Below are 9,885 nucleotides of genomic sequence, written 5' to 3'. Positions count from 1 at the left end.
GTGTGGAACTCTCCACCGCGAAGCAGTCTAAGCCAAATCGCCGTTCCTTGTGTGGAAAATTCTCTGGAAAATCCCTCGAAGAGAGCCTCGTCGCGCCATCTATGGGACGCCATATGTACGAGAATAAGTTCAGGGCGTGAAATTGAAGAAATTGAAAATCGCTTTTCTAGAGGAAAACCTAAAGCGCCGACCATAAAAGTCGCATTTACGAGCATTTGGATTTATTCTCGCCCTACGTGCAGAGTCGAAAGGCTTCTGCAATCGCCAAAACTCCTCAATTGACCGATTATGCGGCTTTCTGTAGTACCCAGAGGGCCTCGAGTAGTTAGTTCTACATAGAGGGCAGCGAATTCGATCAAAAGGGCATAGCGTTCGCGCGTATATCCGGGCTGCAGATCGTCTAGGCTGCTCCCCGCTGAACGTCGGAGCGTTTCGCCCGGCCGCGGAGCCACCCGGGGAGCGTCTCTAAGCAGCACCGTCGTTCCCCCGCGCACAGCACGGGACGCTCTGCTGCTCCGCTCCATCCCTCGTCGACGTTATCGCGGCCGGATGGCTCCGTCGTCGTCCTGCTCCCGCTCCGGAAGTCTCTGCGTCGTTACTTGGAATTCCTGTCCAGGTTGCCACTGTGGAAGTTTTCTCCACCGACGTCGTCCGCGTGGAGGCCCTCTCTTCGGTGCTTCCTCCATTTACTACTGCGAGCCTCGTTCTGCTTGCTCGGCGCCGTTTCGCAATCTCCTTCTCACTTCTTCCCCCGTCGAAGTTAAAAGTCGCACTCCGTAAGAGGTGATGTCGAGTGCCCGAACCTCGGCTTTCCGCAAGTCCGCATCAGACATTTCGGTCACCATGTCGACGTCTGGACAAATCATCGGCCGACAGAAGCGTCTGTCTACTACCGATCCCCACTCGCTGGCAGTCCTTGCCTCTGCGTCAGTTCCGGTGTTAGTTGTGACCCGGAATCCCTGGACGCGGTCGCCGACGTCGTTCGTTGCTTGTCGGCTTCGTTTCCTCCCTCCTTTAGCGGTCGCGCCCTGCCTCCTTGGGTAGGAGCCCGCCCGGATGTGAGAGCAGGTTCCCAGAGGGTAGTAGGGCCTCAGATTCGGTCTAGCGGCGTTGTACCCCGCGTCTCCTCCGGTATATCCTGTCCGTCGGCCCACTCCGGCCGGCCAGTAATGCGGGCTGGCCCACTTAAAATCTTTAGTATTCTTATGTATTAGGGACAGGTGCCACCCCATCTGGGTAGGCGTTGCCATCGGACAGCTGTAGTCGCACGACTGCACTGGACAGCGATATGACATCCCCCGTGGAATATGCAATTCCTCGTGGTGTGCTTCGGGGTGCCGGGTGGGTGCCCCGCAGGCCACGCACCACGCCCAACCTACTGAAGGTAGGTCGTACAGAGGCAGAGGCGCGCCGACGAAGATTGTCCGCCCCGGTCCGTGTCCGGCCGCCAACTCCATCTGGGTCAGGGTCTGCCGTCCGGTGTCAGCGTCATCCCACCTCGCTGTGCCTGTCGCTCCACCTTCTCGGTCTGCATTTTTGCGGCGTGGCTCTTTCTGCGCGGCATATCCCGGCTGTCGGCGGGTGCTGGATCGATCGGCGGCGTCGTCATTGTCGCTCATCCATCCCTCAGCATGCAGGGCAAGCCCTGCACCCACAGATCCGTCTACTTGTGCCAACTGCTGTCGGTGGAGTTTATCTCATCCAGCCTCCACCCTTTCCGACCGCTGCTCTGCGTCAGACGCGTCCGCCGCTTTCTTCCTCGCGCATGCGCGTTGCTCTTGGCAGCGGAGGGCGGCCGCCTCAGCCTCGCGTTGCTGTTTGAGGTAAAGGGCGATCGCTTCCTCGTCCAGCCGTTCCTTCTCCCCCGTAGCAGCGAGTTCCGCGTCGCGGTCATCTCGTTCTCGCTTCGCAATGATCTCGCGCTTCATAGCTTCCTGTTCCACTCGCAGGAGCGTCGCCTGCAAGATGCCGGCGACGATCTCCTCACTCTGGCGAACTTCCTGGGTCGCTCGTCTTATCTCCCTTTTCGTGGCGGTTCGAGCCGCTTCCTTCTCTGTTCTCTGCAGCAAACGCCCTGCGGCCTGCAGCCTCTTCTCAATCTTTATTTCTTCCACGTCGGTAGCTGTTTCATCTCGCGTCTCCTCCATCCCAGCACTATCAATACCATGCGCTCCTTCAAAGGCGTAACTTTCCATGCGTTCAGAGGAACACTTTATGACGCTATTGCCTGTCGTCACATTAACCTTACTCGCACGAAAGACGCACCCTACCCTAAGGGTTCTTTCTTTTGTTTTGGTGTTTTTCTCCAACTTCTTCTGTAATGCTTGGTCACTAACACTACCTCCGCTCGCAAGTAAACTCAGGGCGCAAGTGATGTACGCTCCTGTCACTTGCCACGTGCTCACGCCACGACCTGTCCTGTAGCGTCCTTCCTGTCCTCTTTTGTTTCTAGAATGTGGGAGCTATCCCAGAGTACAGGTGTTGTATGCGCCTGCAGCCGGCGTCCCGTTTGTCGAGGCCCGCGCTTAGCCAAACATCTGGCTTTCCTCCCGCACGCCTTCACACAGTAATAATCTGTTGACTCCTCACGTACACCTGTATCTTAGCACGCGCCTGTTATCGCTTATCGATAGCTTTCCCAGCTTGCGTCTACTCACTAGAATTTTATTCTAATATAGCGCTCCTGCGTCTGTCATCATCGCCACCCCTCTACTAGCGCGGTGACCTAGCTTGACCTTTTTTTTTATTCCGATTGTCATTAGACTTTTTGTAAACGCTCCTTTTTCTCCATCACAACCTGCTTACGTTCAGTACCATTTTTATCGCTTTCATGGCGTCGAGAACTCGAATCGCGATGAGCAGTTTTTCGTACTAATCACTCTGCTTTCTCTTCTCCCGAGATGTTTATGCTCAGGAAACAAGTTTAAATGGCTGGCAATATTGTCGCCCGCATTCGCCACACAGCATCGAATTCTCCCTTTTCGTTCTAGACTTGGTGATGCAAGTCTAGGCAGAGCGCCGGCGTGACCCGGTCCCCTGCGATTATCCACTGTGATCTCCCGCTGCAAGACGGCCCGAAAAAACAACTTTTCCTCATCCCCCCTCTCTCTTGGATGAATAATTTCTATTCGGCGACCGCTGGTGGCGCGGCTTCCTTTTCACCCGGTGAAAAGCAGCACGGATAACCCCGTCGAGTTCCCGTCTTCTTCCGTCCTGTAGTCCCTGACTTAGACGCGCTAGCTCCGCATGCAGTGCGTTCTCTCTGCCGCGCTATCTAGCTACTCGCTTCATTACGTCCGTAACGATTAGCATCCATAATATTTCGGCGGTCGCACAATCTGCTGACGCCGCGTAACTTGATTCACCATTCGCGCCCATCCTGTCCGTTTGTACTCACGAGCCATTTTTCCTACAGCTTTGCTACTTCTCTCTGCTGCTGTTTCAGAGTCCTCACCTCCGGTTCTTTCTTCGCACGGGAATACCGCAGGCGAACAATCCGGGGGTGTCCGTCTTACCTTGGTCGGAAACGGAGCTACTCGTAACGTCCGTATATCGGTCTTTGACTGTCTCACCTCAGTGTTGTTCATCTTCGTTTGCACTATTCCTCCCCTTCGCACGTCATTTCCGGATCATTCCTTCTCTCCCAAGGTATGCCACCCTTCTGCGTTTTGGTTTCAACCACGTTCTCCCGAGAAGTTCTGAGCTTCTTCGCTTTACTCCGCCGGTGGAGCTGTTGTCTTCGGAGGTTTCCGCGCTTACGTGATCAGCTTCACTCACTTCAGGGTCACCTCCCCCTTCCATATTATCCCAGGGTTCGAGGACAGCCTCCCCCTCGTATGACTTCAGATCATTACCACTCACGACCTTTGTTGCGCCCTCCGCCGTCCACTGTATCCAACGGATCGTATTTTGGTCTTTTACCACGCGGAATGGTCAGGTTCAGGGACGTCCTAACTTCACATCGTTTGGAGGGTAGAAGTACCATACCCATGTGCCTTCCTTCATTCCGAGCGGTTTCACTCTGCTGTCGTACCCTCTTTTCTGTCTCTCCGCTGCTTTCCCCATGCATTCTCGAGCACGTTCGTGAGCTTCCTCAGCTGCGCGTCGCACCCAGTCTACATACTCGTTAGGACAGTCTGGTACGTCTTCATTCCTCGGAACAGGCCACATCAGGTCAATCAGCATGCCAACTTCTCTGCCAAACATCATCAACTTCGGGCTCACTCCGGTGCTTTCTTGCACACTACCCCTATATGAATGAGAAATGGTCATCCCAATCGCGTCGCTGTTCACCTACGACCTTGCTCAGCATATCCTGTAGGGTACGATTAAATCGCTCCACCAGTCCTTCGGACTGTGGATGATACGGTGTCGTCCGTGTCTTCTCAATGCCCATCAATTTACAAATCCCAGCGAACAGCTGAGATTCAAAATCCCGCCCCTGGTCGGAGTGAATCGTTTTCGGAACTCCGATCCTGGCGAAGAACTGTGTCACCAGACAGCCTGCGGGTGTCTGTGCCGTTTGATCAAGCAATGCGTATGCCTCAGTCCATTTAGTAAAGTAGTCGCACAGCACTAGTATACATTGGTTCCCTTCATCCATCATCGGGAGTGGTCCCAGAAAATCAATGGCCACTCTCTCTATCAGGGTTCTAACAGCTTGGGTTGTCACACTTCCGACACCATCTCCGGACGTCTCCGCGCATTCCTGGCTACATGAACTTCTGCCGAATGCGTTCCAACGTCATGAGACTTTTCAGATGTCCAGAAATCTGTGCCCCATGTTGCAATTTCAATATCTGTTCTCATTTCTCGCGGTGCCACTAGCTGGGCTACCGGTCTTTTCTTGTGGTGACTCGCGGCCCACACATGGTGTAGCAGTCCTTGGCGGATTTCTAATCTGTTCCAGATATGCCAGAACGATTTGCCTTCCCACGCGAGTGTGGCGGCTTCCGCGTACGCCGGTTGCTCCGGCCTTGCGTTCTTCCACTCTATTACTTTCCATATGGTCGGATCTTTCATCTGCCACTCACGAACTTGTTTATCTTTCCACACCATACTATCTCCGGCCTCAGCCGTCTCGGACTCATCATCTTCTCCACTCTCCGGACCGTTCCGTAGCCGGTTGCGTCTGATGCTTCCGGTGGTGGTATCACTGCACTCTGGGCAGGTGCCTCGTTTACATTTACGGCACATCGGCTGTCTTGAGAGGCCGTCAGCATTCGGGCTGTAGGCGTCCAGCACCGTGCTCAATTTTCATATCGAACACCCCCAAAAACGCAATCCACCCTGCCACCATGCCTTTCGGCTCTCTAAAATTCAGCAGCCACGTTAAAGAGGCATGATCAGTCTGTACGAAGGGTCGCCCTTGCAGGTAGAGACGGAATTGTTTCACGGCTTGTACGACTGCCAGCAGCTCACGGTTGGTGGTGTAGTATCTCTGTTGCGTCCGGGAGAAAGAGTAGGCAATTGCTTGAGTAGGCAATCACCCGCTCTTCTCCTTGCTGGCATTGAGACAACACAGCCCCCATGCCGGTTGCGCTGGCATCAGTATCTACAGTGAACCCACCCTCTGCTTGAGGGTGCGCTAGGATGGGCGCCTCCATCAGCCGAGTTATTTGTTCACGGAAAGCGTGCTCACACGCGTCTGTCCACTGGTAGGTGGATCTTTCTGCGTCAGCTCCGTCAATGGTTCCGCTATAGCTGCGAATCCCTCTATGAATCTTTGATAGTAGTTAGCAAAACCCAAAAAGCTACAAACGTCGGCAACGCTCGTCGGCCTCGCCCACCTCCGGACTGCCTCGATCTTGCGTGGATCAAAACTCATTTTCTTCTGGTGATACGATATGTCCCAGAAACGCTGCACTCTTTCGAAAAATGCAGCATTTACTCGCCTTCAAATTCAGACTGGCTTCCCGGAGTCGCCCGAACAGATGTCAGAGGTTACTCAGTGCTCCATCGAAGGTAGTCCCGAAAACAATCACGTCGTCCAGGTACACCAAGCACTCTGTCCACTGCAGTCCTCGGATTACTAGTTCCAACAATCTCTCGAAGGTTGCCGGCGCATTGCAAAGCCCCATTGGCATCACAGTGAAGTCATACAGCCTGCGTTTCACTGAGAAAGCGGTCTTGGCGACGTCTTCCCGATCCATCTCCACTTGCCAGTGGCCACTAGATAAGTCCAGCGTGGAGAACCAGGTTGCCCCCGCCAGGGAGTCAAATGTGTCATCGATGCGGGGAAGTGGATACGCGTCCTTCCGCGTCACCTCATTAAGTTTGCGATAGTCTATGCAAAATCTGACCCCGCCATCCTTCTTCGTAACGAGCACTACCGGTGAAGCTCAAGAACTTGAGCTTGGCTGGACCACTCCTGCATCCAACATCCGGTCCAACTCCGCGTCCAGGGCTTTCTGTCTATCCAACGGGCACCTCCGTGGAGCCTGTTTCCTGGGGTAGTTATCCCCCGTGTCGATCTTGTGACGAACAACGTCCGACCTCCCCAGTTTAGTGTGGGAGCGGGCGAACATACACCCGTACTCCCGCAATACGTCTGCTGCCCTCGCCATCTCTTTTTCCGTAGCTGCTTTTTCAATCCCCTCGATTAACCCCTGCAGCTGCGCGGGGAGCTCTGGTCGGAGTTCTGCGTCGGAAGTTTCTGCCTGGGTCGCTCGCGATGTCCCAACCAGGGCTACCTCTTCCAACCGCTCTAGTTCGGTTCCGGCAAGGATGATCACGTCCTCTGGCCCTACATTGACCATGGATAGTGGCACACGAGCCCCATCCGTGTCTATTAGACAACTAGCCATCACCGTTTCTCTATTAGCTCCTTTCTCTGGGAATCTCTTGGTAGGCTCCGAGATAGCTAACTGCGCAGCTCTCCATCGCGTCCCGCGTACACTCCCGTGCACGACCACTTCATATCCCGCCAGGATTCGGATTGTGTCGGCCACCCATAACACTCGCGGCTCCGTGGGTCGACCTCCGTGCAGCGCACGAGTCACCCCGTTGACAGTAAGGTATCCACGCCCCACATCAAGCTGACAGTTTCTCTTACACAGGAAGTCCATGCCGAGAACTCTCCCTTTTTCTCCCATCTCCACTACTAAGAAATCATGGTCGAAGGTCTGACCTTCCAAGGCGAATCATAGTTAACACTTGCCGTGTGTCGGCAATAGCCGGTGTTGCACGTCCATCACACACGCTTTGGTAGGTTTTAGCGTTACCTCAGCCTTCGAGATTTCCGCAAAAGCGGCGGCATCCATCACCGTCATCTCTGCTTCAGTGTCAACTAGAAAATCTACTAGCTGGCCCTCCACCAGTAGCGTTACCTTCCATGATGGTCGATTCCGCACCATCCGTAGGAATGCTCTCTGCTGCCCTTGTTTTCGTCGCCGTTTCTTTCTCCAGGTTGAGGCCGTCGGCGCTGACCCCACCTGCACTAGTTTTCCACGCGCTGCTGCGCTGCGGCTTCCTCCGGAACCTTTATCGCCTAAAGGGATTGTGAGCTTCCCACCTCTGGTACCGATCCGCAAAACCCGGTTACCGCTCTTCCGGCGTGATACCGTCCCTCATAGATGTGTCCATTCGGGCCGTTCCGCTGACGTTGCCAAGAGTCCCGAGCGAATTGACCCTCCTTTCTGCATCGAAAGCACGCAGTCGACCGTATCTGGTCCATCGGTCTTCCGCAACTCGTTTCCCGTCCTCCACGACGGCTTCCGTTCTGATCTTTCTTCTTCTCTCAAGATGCTAAGAACTTCCGCATCAGTCTCGTAAACTCACGGATATCGGTCTCTACTTCTGCGGGTCGTCCAGCCTCTGCGACAGTCTCCACCTCGTTGATCGCGTCGATCTCGTGGGCAACTCCTTCAAACTTAACTGGCGCCACTAACGGTTTCCGGGGCGTCACCCTACTTCTGATTTCCACGTCAAAATCTTCCGCACACGCAGCAACGTCTCCTGCCATTCTACACCTCTGCCCCAGAATATAGATTCTGTGCGCATCAGACGGCATCTCTTCCTTAAGTCGGGGCACCAGCCACTCACTAATTTCGCTGCTGCTTGCTCGTGGCATAGTCAATCTCGCCAATTTCTTTAGCTGCCTCACGTATTCCGGCCAATCCTTCTCCGGTTGCTTTCTCCGGCTGGCAAGGGCTGCCTGGTTCCGGATCCGGTGCTGTTCCGGCCCATACCGATCTTCTAACTTTCCCCTAAGTTTTGGCTCACTCTGCCAGCTCGCGGACTCAGACAGTATACCAGCGGCCGGTCTTTCCAATGCTGCGGCGTGCTGATCTGCCCTTGCATCCCTATCTCACTGATGGTACCGTCCGACCACGTCAAACCGATTTAGAAACTCGTCCAACGACTCTCCGGGTGCTCCCGCGAACGTTCCTACCTGTATCGGACATCCTGGTGGACGTGAAGTAGGTAGGTGGCCTCCTACTTTCCCTCTCTCGTTCATGGCGGTGGCGTCGCCGGCAGGGTCCGCTCTCAGACCTCCTACTCCTACTTCGATTATGGCTCGACTGTCTAGAACGCCGTCTCGTCCTTCTCCGGATCGTTCCGCCACCACTCCCTGAATCTGAACTCGATGAGTCACTTCTCCATCGCTCCGTGCCTCTCGACTCTCTTTCCCTCCGGCGCCGACGTCGGTGACCGCGGCTTCTTCCAGAGAAGTCACTATCGCTATCTCTAGCCGACTTACTATTTGCATGGTGACTTCCCGTCTCCAGTGCTTTCTCTTCCGCAGCCGACTTCACCATTCTAATCTGCTGTGCGGGATTTGACTTATTCCACTCCGTTATGAGTTTCAATATTTCCATCTTTCGTAGCAGTCCCCCGCGGACTGCTCCGGACGGCAACCCACCTCCGCAACGGGCCCCTCCGTAAGAGTAGCTCCGCCCACGTTGGTGGGACTTCTTGCCGCCGGCCTCTTCCTTAACGCTGTCAATAACATGCTCTGCGGCTCTCCCCGCATCTCCGCGGGCCCCTCCGCCCGGCTCGGTCCTTGACTAAAATTGCCTTGATTTACCAGCCGCTCCGGTGACTCATTCTCTCCCTCTGACTTACCGCTCGTGGGGGGTCCTTCGCTCTGGCTCTCACATTGCAACGGATCTGTCCATCCGTTGGACTTTCTTCCCCGGCTTCTGCAATTACCACTCCTTCTTCTCCTGCGTCATCTCGTCTGGTCTGCCTTGTGTGTCTCTTCATTTCTTCTTCTATTCGACACGCGAACAGGGCACCAAATGAAGCTGGTGTGCCTCTTCTTATTCTTCTGATTCGCTCGTGGTCACGGCTCCATATGTGGCGTTTTCCCGTTCCACGTCAGAATGTGACGCGGCACCTCGGCTAGCGTTGCCGGACATTCGTTGGCCTGTGATCACCTTGCTATCGCTAGCCGCGTTTTTCCGGTAAGGTACGCTCAAACCTTACGCTGATTCAGGTGGATCGGAAGTTCGGAGGGTCACGCGGAAATGGACTCGCAGATGAATACAGCACAGATGAAGTACGGATAACGCAAGCTTTATTCCCACTCACTGGCGGCGTGTACAACACACCACCAGCCCTTTCACTGTTACAACTCTCCTTGCGGAGCTGACGGTGCCAACTCGCCCGAGTTAGCGATACTAACTTCTCTTTGCGTGGCCGCACGGCAAGCCTTTACATATCCCACCTTCTGGGTAATATATCGCTTCCCGCGCACGTTAACATACCGGACGTAAATTCCTCGACAGGGTCGTCAAGATCATGTAAGATTGATGGGAGAGCTAGACGTATCTGCCACATATGTATGTATGTATGTATGTGTGTGTGTGTGTGTGTGTGTGTGTGTGTGTGTGTGTGTGTGTATGTATGTATGTGTGTATGTATGTATGTGTGTGTGTGTGT

This window comes from Priapulus caudatus, unplaced genomic scaffold, assembly GCF_000485595.1.
Source record: "Priapulus caudatus unplaced genomic scaffold, Priapulus_caudatus-5.0.1 Scaffold803, whole genome shotgun sequence".
Classification (NCBI taxonomy): domain Eukaryota; kingdom Metazoa; phylum Priapulida; class Priapulimorpha; order Priapulimorphida; family Priapulidae; genus Priapulus; species Priapulus caudatus.
Note: the sequence above shows the minus strand (reverse complement) of the source record.